This window comes from Bos grunniens, chromosome 10 (genome assembly GCF_055505025.1).
Source record: "Bos grunniens cultivar Pamir isolate PY7600 chromosome 10, Bosgru_T2T1.0, whole genome shotgun sequence".
NCBI lineage: Eukaryota > Metazoa > Chordata > Mammalia > Artiodactyla > Bovidae > Bos > Bos grunniens.
The window spans coordinates 33468618-33481051 of record NC_141174.1 but is presented as its reverse complement, the minus strand read 5'-3'; the positions used below and the strand labels follow the sequence as shown (position 1 = coordinate 33481051).

Here is a 12434-nt window from a genome sequence, read left to right as displayed (position 1 = left end):
GCAAGAGACATGGGTTGGTCCCTAGGTCGGGAGGACCCCCTGGAGTAGGAAATGGCAACCCCCTCCCAATATTTTTACCTGGGAAATCCCATGGACGGTGGTGCCTGGCAGGCTACAGTCCATAGTGTTGCAAAGAGTTGGACACAACTGAGCATGCATGCGAACACACAACTCAGACACAGAAATTAGAAACTTTGCCATGTGGTAACTAGCAACCTGGGTTTAAGGAGTCCTCCAGGTGATTCCAATGCAAGTTAAATGTGAGAACCAGTGCGGGTAAGAAACCAGAGTGAGTAGGACAGTATCCAGGTTTAACAACAGCTCTTATGACACTTGGGCCTGAAGGGACATGAAGAGGGGGTGAGTGATTAGAAAACTCTGGAAGGAGAGGGTTATGAGTTATGACTTTTCATTAAGGTAGGCATCCATCGGGAGAAATTCTAAAAATACTCTCTTCCTTTGATATCCTATAGGGATGCCCTGTAGGGGGTGGGATAAATCAAAAGCCAGATAGCAAGAAAATCTGTTTCTGTAGTCCCTGGAGTTCTACTCTCAGAGGCAAGGTGGAGGAGGGGCAAGGAGAAGGCATCCAATACCCACGTTTCTACAGTAATAAATTGTATTTTAAACATAAAACTAGCTTTGGCAATTTTCAACTTTTTTATTAGTTCATTTCTTTTAAACATCCGTGTATTTTCTGTAAAGCTGTTGTAATCACTCTTGAAATATCAAAGACAAAAATGTAATCCCAAAGTTGACTTAGAATTGGTTGGAAGCCATCATTATCACTGTGAGATTTTTGACTTATAAAAATAAAACATCAATAATTCAACAAAAGATTATGTAAAAAGCTGTATTTCAGCTTGTTTTGCAATGGCAGTAAATATATTCCTTGTAGTAAGAGTACTTAATGGCATCAGTATTAGTTGGATTTTCATAGAAGACCATATGGAATTTGCTGAAATTTCAATTAGTGGATTTATAATATTGTGTTAGTTTCAGGGGTACAGCTTCAGATTGTTTTCCATTATAGGTTATTACAAGATGCTGAATATAGTTCTCTGTGCTTTACAGGAAATCCTTGTTGTCTGTCTAATATATAGTGGTGTGTATCTGTTATTCTCATACTCCTAGTAAACTCCCCTCCCTTTCCCTGCTGTGGTAACTGTAAGTTTGTTTTCTATGTCTGTGAGTCTATTTTGTAAATAAGCTGATTTTTATTATTTTTTCAGATTCCATATATGAGTGATAGTAATTTGTCTTGGTTTGATTTCATTTAGAATGGTAATCTCTAGGTAATCTGCTGGCAATATTCCATTCTTTTTATGGCTGAATAATAATCCATTGTGTGTATGACCTTGGAGTGAATCCCACTTGATTATGGTGTACGATACCTCTCTGTGTTGTTGGATTTGTTTTGCTAATATGTTGCTGAGGATTTTTGCTTCTATATTCAAAGATACTGGCCTGTAATTTCTTTCTTTTTTTTTTTTTGGTGGTGTCTTTGTCAAGTTTGGTATCCTAGAATGACTTGTGGAATATTTTGAGAACGATAGGTGTAAGCTCTTCTTTGTATGTTTGATAGAATTCCTCAGTGAAGCCATCCAGTCTTGGAGTTCTGTTAGCAGGGAGTTTTCAGTCCTTCTTTTTATTATTATAGATGCTATTTCAATTCTAGTGATCAGTTTGTCTATTTCTTCTTGACTCAGTCTTGGCAGGCTATATGTTTCTAGAATCTTGTCCAATTCTTCTAGGTTGTCTATTTTGTTGGCATATATCTGGTCATAAATTTCTTATTATTTTTATTTCTGTAGTACTGATTTTTCTCCTCTCTTCATTTCTTATTCTGTTTATTTGGATCCTCTCTCTTCTTGGTGAGCTTGACTAAGAGGCTTGTCAATTTTATCAGTTATTTTCTTCTTAGGTAAACATTTCACCCTAGAATTACTAAAAGGGGCAGCATCGTGGATGGTTAATGCATAGGCAATATACTAACTTTGCATTTCAATTTATAGCACCTTATTCTTTAACTTATCAAGTACTATTTACTATATCTTTAACATTCATTTCATAGAGAAGTATCTTTTAAAATGACCTGTTTGAGCCTTAAAAGGAGAAATCGACAGTAACAAAATAATAGTGGGGGACTTTAACACCCCATTTACATCAATGGACAGATCACCCGGACATTAAACTAATAAGGAGTGCACATGGAACATTTCAGCCTCACCGCATGGATAAGCCTTCCTTCCTGGCCCATGCGGGCCTCAGTACCCTCATTCAGGCAACTCTTTCTCCCTTTGCTTTGTTTTTTTCCCCTCTCCTGATTCTTCTCTACTTTTCTCTCTGACCTCTTCTACGTCGGTCCTATCCTTCCTAGACACCGGGCAGCTACAGCATCAGTCCTCTCAGCTTGTGAGACCACGTTCCCACTGGTTGGCAAGAGCTCACCTTAAACGATAACAAGCAGAGCTAGGAGAGGCTCACCTCCCACCATGCACATCCTAGTCCAGCAGACTCACCCTGAGGGGAGATTTACAAGAGTGATCAAGGTTTCGACCTCATCTCGTCTGGTGACTGGCAGTCCTAACTTCCCAGTATTTTCACCGTATTTTCCTGCTCTCTTTCTCTTTCTCAGTCTTTTCTGTCCCTCCTCCTTTTACCTGCACTCCCACCCCCTTTATCCTGAACACTTGTTTTTTAAGTTGTTGGAATTGGTATCTTTTCTTAATGTAGTTTTGCTGTCCAACTGCTCCTGCAAGTCTCTGCCAAAATTGTGGGCATAGTGAAGCCTTTATTGCCTGAGATTCCAGCTTTGGGATACTTGGTGGGATTTTAAAGAATGAAAAGAAAAGAAAGGAGCTTGCATTTTTCCCTACTCTGCCTTTGCAATTTAACTATTTTGCCTTGGCCCTCAGGAACTACCTGATCCATCTGTAGTTCCCTAGACTGAGAGGGGGAGAGGGCCATTTTAAATTTTAGAAAACTATGAGATCTCTGGTTCTGTTCTTATGTGAAAACTAACTTGTAAATAAGCTGTATTTAATTAGTTTAAAGCAAACTGTCTATACACACTCTCAGAAATGTAAAAGATGCTTGCCAGAATATATTTCAGGTTCATATGATCAGGGAAATAGTCAATATTGAATACCTGGTATTAAAGTTAGCTTAAGTTTCTGGGTTTAATTAATACACACCCGTCTTTAGAGTATCAACATTAAATATAAAACTTATTGTACCCAGGGTTACTGAAAGTCAGTAAGTGCATATTGGTTTGGTTGTAACATTTGTCAAAGAGAAAATAACCTGATATGATTGAATTTTTAAGTAAATGTAACTGGGATAAGAACTTTTTGGTAAACTATAGAAATAATTATACTTTGGAAATATTGATCTAAAATTTTGGTAAATTGGAACTAAGTTAAATGATAATTCATTGAATATCCAAGCCATTTCAAAGATAAAATATCGGAACAGTAATTGCTAAACAGGTCTACATTTACCTAATTTCATCTTCTTGTGAAGGAGAAGCTAAAGCTGATTACTGCCTTGAGATATTCTCTACAAATTTACAAAATGCTACTGTAAAAGACAGTCAATAGTTGTGTAAGGAAAGCAGGATGAGTGTTTTCAGAAGAGAAGATATATAAGGAATGGAAATAAATTTTGTTAAAGGAACAGGGGGTGATTTCGTCCAATAGCTGGCCATTTTTGAATGGAAATAATGGACAAAAGTATGGCTATGGAAAGTTGCAGAAGGTTTGTGGAAAAGGAACATTTGAGAAAAGAATTTTGTATGTGCTAAGGATTTTCTAAGGTTGGATTAAATTCAATTAGGTAAATCGATTTTATTAAGAATAGGCTGATGCAAGACTGCATTTGGTTTCTTTCATAAGAGAACAGAGTTTATTTACTTTTGAAATTTTTTTTTCACCTTAGCTCAAGGAATAATTGTTTCACAGCAACTTATGATTCTGTCTGACCAGATATGTTTCAAAAGTTTGAGATTTTTGACACACTTTACAAATATCAAAATCTAAAGTTCTTTTGAGATTTCTAGCTAACTTTAGGGCGCTTCAGAGGGCCCCTGGAGCATTCCAGAGAGAGATTCTAAACTGACTGGGTTAATTCATACGTTAAACTATCTGGGAAACATTGTCCAAACTCACTGCTGCCTGTGTCAGGGAGAAGCAGCAGGCTCTCCCCACTTTTATGGTAGCCACCAAAGGGGGAGATGGTCGGGGGTTCTGCCACTGTCTAGTTTCTCACCTTACTCTATGTCTAAAAAAATGCCCTACAGGTATCCTACCACCTCTAGGCTCTCCGGTTCGTGAGGCATTTCTACTGCGACAAACTCCAATTCGTCCAGGAGTTTCTTTTTGCACCTTTAGGGCTTCCTCACTCCAGGTTTTGACAGCCCATATCTTGTTGCAGACTACCTATTGTAATGGCACTTCTAAGCAGTCCACAGGTTTGCAACCCCTCACAGCCTATGTCTTAAAGATGCTTGATCTTGAGGAATACAGCCCAACGTAGGAAAAGCTATCAAAGGATATAAATGATATAGACAACAGATTTCCCTCAAGGAGGGCTCTGGCAACACACTGGTACTGGTTCAAACATGCCCCATCAAATGAGGGACCAGGTCAACCAGAGACGTCTAGTTAGGAATTGATGGGAGAGTTGAAGACACTCAAATCCCTTTCTGACAAAAGCTTCCTAGTAAATGTCTCAGGGATCCTGGACTTCATTTCTAGTAGCGCTCTCAGTTGCAGGGTACTCAACAAGGGTAAGTTCTTTCTTCTAAGCCAGAAGAAACGCCTCTGGAATGTATCCTTAAAAATTGGAAATTTTTAAAAATAGATGAGCTTAAAAGGGAAAAACTCTGCTGTAACACTGCTTGGTCTTTATATAAGTCTCTATAATACCATCTTGCAATTGAAACTTGACTGTCACAAGATGGGAAAATGGACTGAGGTTCCTTATGTTCAAGCCTTGGTGGTCCTTTATCAGAACCCTACTCTATGCAGCTCCTGTAATCAAAAGTCCAGGGAATCAGAAAGCACTCCTGACATTCAAGATGACCCCCTTCTAACCTTCACCAGGCCTCAGGAGAGAGACCAAATCTCCCCTGCTTCTCCAGAGCCACCTACTTCCTCAGATCCTTCTGACCAATCCCAAACTCTGCCTCCCTAAGTCCCTTTATCCCCTCCATTACTCCAGGAGGGAGAGACTAGTCCCTCTAGAGTAATTCACAGCTTCCAATCACCCCAAATTGGGAAAAGTGTATCCTCTTAGGGAAGTGGACAGAGAACATGTGCCCTTCTCTTTAACCAGTTTAGCTCAATGCAGAGGCTGGGTCAGTTTGCTGAAGACCCTAATAATGTTTGTTGAAGGGTTTCAGTCCCTAACTCTGTCCTTTGATTTAATCTGGAAGGATGTCCAAATAGTCCTATTTACTGCACCCTGAGGAAAAACAGAGAATTTGGACAGTGGCCTAAGGGCATGCTAACTAGCTTGCCAGGGACCAACTCAAACATTTTGTTATAGGTTGACATGCAGTCCCAAATTAGGAGCTCCCTTGGAATTATAATTCCTGGGAGGGAGGAGAAACCAGGAGGCACATGATCTAATGTGTATCAAAAAGCTAACTATGAAAGATTAAAGGAGTGACCCCCAAAAAAAAAATCCAGCCCTCTTTCAGACACAGCTTGTGGAAGCTTTTAGAAAATTTACTACCATTTAACCTTCCACTCCCGAGGAAGGTCAGTTGGGATTGCTGCTGCTAAATTGCTTCAGTCGTGTCCTACTCTTTGTGACCCCATGGACTGTAGCCCACCAGGCTCCTTTGTCTATGGGATTCTCCAGGCAAGAATACTGGAGTTGGTTGCCATTACCTGCTCCAGGGGGTCTTCCCTACCCAGGGATCAAGCCCACGGTTCTTACGTCCCCTGCACTGGCAGGCAGGTTCTTTACCACCAGTGCCACCTGGGAAGCCTCAGTTGGGATTTCCCAACCTCTAAAAATTAGCCTTAAGTCAGAAGTCGTTTATCCTAACAAGAGACAATACCCCAAAAAGTTGAAAGCAAAAAATGGTTTGCAACTCTTCATAGATAAATTTTTAAAACATAGCCTCTTAGTGCCTATTCAATATCTTTATTCTTTCAGCTGTTAAGCCAAATGGAGAATACTCAATTGTACAAGACCTTAGAGCAGTAAATGATGTAGTGGTCCTTATATTAGTCCAGATTCCTGGAGATGCCAGATGGTTGACTGTGCTTGACCTCAAGGATGGCTGCCTTCTTTTGCATCCCAGTTCATCCCTCATCTATCTTGTTTGCTTTTGAGTGGACTAACCTCCACTTGGGCCAAATGAAAAATTATACCTGGATGATACTGCCTCAGGGGTTTTGGGACAGCCCACATTTGTTCACCCAGGTCCAGAAAATAACCACGGAAAATACACCTAACAGAAGGGGCCATTCTACACTATGTAGATGATATAGTAATACAAAGCTAGTGGAGGTGATGGAATTCCAGTTGAGCTATTTCAAATCCTGAAAGATGATGCTGTGAAAGTGCTGCACTCAATATGCCAGCAAATTTGGAAAACTCAGCAGTGGCCACAGGACTGGAAAAGGTCAGTTTTCATTCCAATCCCAAAGAAAGGCAATGCCAAAGAATGCTCAAACTACCGCACAATTGCACTCATCTCACACGCTAGTAAAGTAATGCTCAAAATTCTCCAAGCCAGGCTTCAGCAATACGTGAACCGTGAACTTCCAGATGTTCAAGCTGGTTTTAGAAAAGGCAGAGGAACCAGAGATCAAATTGCCAACACCTGCTGGATCATGGAAAAAGTAAGAGAGTTCCAGAAAAACATCTGTTTCTGCTTTATTGACTGTGCCAAAGCCTTTGACTGTGTGGATCACAATAAACTGTGGAAAATTCTGAAAGAGATGGGAATACCAGACCACCTGACCTGCCTCTTGAGAAATCTGTATGCAGGTCGGGAAGCAACAGTTAGAACTGGACATGGAACAACAGACTGGTTCCAAACAGGAAAAGGAGTACATCAAGGCTGTATATTATCACCCTGCTCATTTAACTTCTATGCAGAGTACATCATGAGAAACGCTGGGCTGGAAGAAGCACAAGCTGGAATCAAGATTGCTGGGAGAAATATCAGTAACCTCAGATATGCAGATGACACCACCCTTATGGCAGAAAGTGAAGAGGAACTAAAAAGCCTCTTGATGAAAGTGAAAGAGGAGAGTGAAAAAGTTGGCTTAAAACTCAACATTTAGAAAAAGAAGATCATGGTATTTGGTCCCATCACTTCATGGGAAATAGACGGGGAAACAGTGTCAGACTTTATTTTTGGGGGCTCCAAAATCACTGAAGATGGTGATTGCAGCCATGAAATTAAAAGACGCTTACTCCTTGGAAGGAAAGTTATGACCAACCTAGACAGCATATTCAAAAGCAGAGACATTACTTTGCCAACAAAGGTTCATCTAGTCAAGGCTATGGTTTTTCCAGTGGACATATGAGTTGGACTGTGAAGAAAGCTGAGCACCAAAGAACTGATGCTTTTGAACTGTGGTGTTGGAGAAGACTCTTGAGAGTCCCTTGGACTGTGAGGAGATCCAACCAGTCCATTCTGAAGGAGATCAGCCCTGGGATTTCTTTAGAAGGAATGATGCTGAAGCTGAAACTCCAGTACTTTGGCCACCTCATGCGAAGAGTTGACTCACTGGAAAAGACTCTGATGCTGGGAGGGATTGGGGGCAGGAGGAGAAGGGGACGACAGAGGATGAGATGGCTGGATGGCATCACTGACTCGATGGACGTGAGTCTGAGTGAACTCTGGGAGTTGGTGAGGGACAGGGGGGCCTGGCGTGCTGCGATTCTTGGGGTTGCAAAGAGTCAGACATGACTGAGCAACTGAATTGAACCGAATCCCAAAATAGATGCCTCAGGGCAGAATACCATTGGTCCTTAATTTCCTTAGGGCCCAGAGTTACAGGATCTCCCAGAAAAAAGCACAAATCTAAAAACAGTCATTAAATATCTGAGATATAGTATAAACTCTGGAAGCAGACAGTTATCTCTAGAAAGAAAACAAGCTATATTAGGTTTAAGCATCCCAAAGACAAGAAAACATTTTCATACTTTCTTAGGCATAGCAGGATTTTGCCGAATTTGGATTCTAGGTTTTGGACTAATGGCTAAGCCTCTATATGAAGCAACTAAAGGTCCAGATACAGGACCATTACTTTGGACTAGAAAACAAGAAAAAGCTTTTGGTAATATCAAATAGGCCCTCACCAGAGCTCCTGCTCTGAGTCTCCCTGATTTAAAACAAACATTTTTCTTTTACATAGCTGAAACCCTTGGGACAGCCTGTGAAAGTGAAAGTGAAGTCGCTCAGTCGTGTCCAACTCTGCGACCCCATGGACTGCAGCCTACCAGGCTCTTCCCTCCATGGGATTCTCCAGGCAAGAGTACTGGAGTGGGGTCCCATTTCCTTCTCCAGCTGTAGGCATCCTTATACAAAAGCTGGGAGAAGTTCCTCAGCCTATAGACTGTTTTCCAACTAGATTCCATGACCTGTGGTTGGCCTGGTTCCCTCCAAGTATGGAGGAAGAAGCTAACAAGCTTACTTTTGGACAGCCTCGGGAAATCCAGACCCCTCTTCAAATACAAGGGATCCTGGGGATGAAAGGCCATCACTGGCTCACTGAAGGCCACCCTACTAAGGTTTTACTCCTTGACTTTACTCCTTTACTCCAGGCTTTACTCCTTGACTCCCCAGAACTAAACAATCAAAACTTCCCACAGCAGGTTATGCTAAAGCCTATGGAGGGCCCAGAACTAACTTAACACATTCCTACCTTGAAACCCTTGATCAGGTTTATGCCTAGAGGCCTGATCTAACAGACAGGCCATAGAAAACCCTGAGGAAGAATGGCTTAATGATGGCAGTAGTTTTGCTCAAGATGGAGTCAGGAGGGCAGGATATGCTACTCTGTGTGCTCATAGTGTTATAGAATCAAAGCTTTTGCTACTTCAGCCCAGAAGTGAAGTGAAGTCTCAGTCGTGTCCGACTCTTTGTGACCCCATGAACTATAGCCTACCAGGATCCTCCGTCCATGGGATCTTCCAGGCAAGAGTACTGGAATGGGTTGCCATTTCCTTCTCCAGGGCATCTTCCCCACCCAGGGGTCAAACCTGGGTCTCCTGCATTATAGGCTTTACCATCTGAACCACCAGGGAGGTCCATAGGCCCAGAAGTCTGAGCTAATAGCCCCAACTCTAGCCTTAATCTAAGGGAAAGGAAAATTATAAATATATATATATATATTTATATATATATAGACTCATGGAAGAAAGTGAAGAGGTGCTAAAGAGCCTCTTGATGAGGGTGAGAGGAGAGTGAAAAAGCTGGCTTAAAACTCAGCATTCAAAAACGAAGATCATGGCATCCAGTCCCATCACTTCGTGGAAAATAGAAGGGAAAAAGTGGAAGCAGTGACAGATTACATTTTCTTGGGTTCCAAAATCACTGCTGATAGTGACTGCAGCCATGAAATTCAAAGATGCTTGCTCCTTGGAAGGAAAACTATGACAAACCTAGACAGCATACTAAAAAGCAGAGACATCACTTTGCTGACAAAGGTCTGTCTAGTCAAAATTAGGGTTTTTCCAGTAGTCATGTATGGATGTGAGAGTTGAACCATAAAGAAAGCTGAGCATGGAAGAATTGATGCTTTTGAACTGTGGTGTTGGAGAAGACTCTGGAGAGTCCCTTGGACTGCAAGGAGATCCAACCAGTTAATTCTAAATGAAATCAACCTTGAATGTTCATTGGAAGGATTGGTGCTGAAGCTCCAATCCTTTGGCCATCTGATGTGAAGAGCCAACTCATTGGAAAAGACCCTGATGCTGGGAAAGACTGAGGGCAGGAGGAGAAGTGGGCAACAGAGGATGAGATGATTAGATGGCATCACTGACTCAAAGGACATGAGTTTGAGCAAACTCTGAGAGATGGTGAAGGACAGGGAAGTCTAGCATGCTGTAGCCCTTGGGGTCACAAGGAGTCGGACATGATTTAGTGACTAAACAACAAAAATACAGACTCAAAACATACTTTCCTTATTTTACATGTCCATATAGCTATCAGGGTAGGAACAGGACTTAAATGCAAAAAAAAAAAAAAAATCCCTTGTAAAATATGCGGCTGAGATTTTATATCTCATAGAAGTGGCTAAAAATCAAAACAAGCGACAGTCATTCACTACTGTGGACACCAAAAGGAAACTGACCCTCAATTATCTATGCTAGAACAAGGTAGGGGGGTATGTGCCATTGCCAATACTTTTTGTTGCACATACATCAACATCTCTTCCCAGGTAAAAACCAGCATTGAGAAAATCTGACAAGACACTTGGCTTCAGCAGGCAATTTACCACCACTACTTGCCATTCAACGTGGGTGGGGAAACTGTAAACTGTTTCTCTAGTTTGTTCTCTTGGATCCCACAAGGTATAAAAAACTTTCTGGCAGGAGGTTTTCATTTTCTTATAACACTTTTCATTCATATGATTTATGCCATATTTTATCTAGCGCTCTGTTGTCTTCCCTACTATTATAAACCTCTAAGACTTTTGGTTCAAGAAGATGACCTGGGATCAACATGTCCAGACCTTCCATTCTAAAGTGAAAGAAAGTGAAGTCACTCAGTCATGTCCAATTCTTTGTGACCCCTTAGACCACCAGGCTCCTCCGTCCATGGGATTTTCCAGGCAAGAATACTGGAGTGGGTTGCCATTTCCTTCTCCAGGAGATCTTCCCAACCCAGGGATTGAACCTGAGTCTCTCGCATTGTAGGCAGACACTTTACCTTCTGAGCCACCAAATAAACATATTAAACCTAAACAGAATGGCTTCTTGACAGGGGTGACAGCACCTCCCTTGCCTAGTCAATAGTTAAGTAATCCCTCCCAAAATTTGTCTGGTTCCTTCTCTTTCTAGGTCCTTTAATGGCCACTGTTATTCTCCTTTCTAGCCCTTGTTTAATCTTTTGATTGTTTATGTCTTCTAGGCTCCAACAGTTTGAAGTAAAGCTCATCGTGAAATTCAATCCATTACAGCAGAGAATGGCCAAGGTCCCCACAGGTCCTTGGGAACAGTCAGCGAGGGACTTCTATGCTCTAGGGTAGGCTATGGTTTACAACTCCTTTCCAGCAGGCAAAAGTTTCAGAAGAAGAGACCTTTCACCCCTTAAGAATAAGGGTATAGCGTCTCCTGCAGGGAATGAGTCAGACCTGGGACCTTTGCTGCAAGTGCTGCAGTGCTTACACCTGGACAAACCTCTCTTCCAGCAACAAAATACAAAGAAATTATATGGGACCAAAAATAATTTCATGCACTCACAGTTGGGTGTTTTGTCCACAAATTCTGGACAAAAGACACAGAGAGACCAAAAAACCCAAATGCCACTTTTAAAGGCCCAGAGCAAAAGCAGGGTACTGGCATGCTCCCTGCAATTGACACCACCAGAGGGGTGGACAAAACACCTAAGCCACCCCTCTAGCCTGACCTCTGAACATACCCCTCATCTTAACCCCATATAAGGAACAAGCCTACCCCCACTCAGGGAACAAATGAGCAAGGGAACCTGTTGGTTGTTCTCAATCCCCACTGCTGCAGCAGGGGCCCCAATAAAAGGAATTCAAATTGGAAAAGAAGTAGTAAAACTGTTACTGTTTGCAGATGACATGATACTAAACACCTAAAGATGCTACCAGAAAACTACTAGAGCTTGTCAATGAATTTGGTAAATGATATAAAATTGCAGGGTATAAAATATTCAGAAGTCTGTTGCATTTTTTATACTTTAACAATGAAAGATGAGAAAGAGAAATTAAAACAATCCCATTGACCATCACATCAAAAAGAATAAAATACCTAGGAATAAACCCACTTAAGGAGATATAAGACCTATACTCTGAAAACTTAAGACACTGATGAAAGAAATCAAAGATGACACAAACAGATGAAAAGATATATATTTAAGATGTCCTTGAATTGGAAGAATTAATATCATTAAAATGACTATACTACCCAAGGAAATCTTCAGATTCAGTGTAATCCCTACCAAATTAACAATAGCATTTTCCACAGAACTACAACAAAAACAATTTTAAATTAGTATGGACACACAAAAGACCCTGAATAGTCAAAGCAATCCTGAGAAAGAAAAACAGAACTGGAGGAATCAGGCCTCCTGACTTCAGACTATACTACAAGGCTACAGTAATCAAAAAAGTATGATACTCACCAGAAACAAAAATATAGATCTATGTTACAGGCTGGAAAGCCCAGAGATAAACCCACACACCTATAGGCAACTAATCTATGATAAAGGA

General features: G+C 41.1%; 1 protein-coding gene across 8 annotated transcripts in view; it reads right to left on the bottom strand.

Annotated features, from left to right (window-relative positions):
• SLC35F4 (solute carrier family 35 member F4) overlaps positions 1 to 12434 on the bottom strand; it is a 211948-nt gene that overhangs the window by 43833 nt on the left and 155681 nt on the right. For 2 of the 8 annotated variants that reach the window (XR_015134327.1, XR_015134312.1), the window contains one exon: positions 79 to 1947. The exons of 5 other annotated variants lie outside the window; for them this stretch is intronic. The gene's annotated coding sequence lies outside the window, so the exon portion shown is untranslated. Of the gene's footprint in view, positions 1 to 78; positions 1948 to 2451; positions 2524 to 12434 lie in introns of all 8 variants that reach the window. One more of the 8 variants, XR_015134321.1, reaches the window with a different exon arrangement.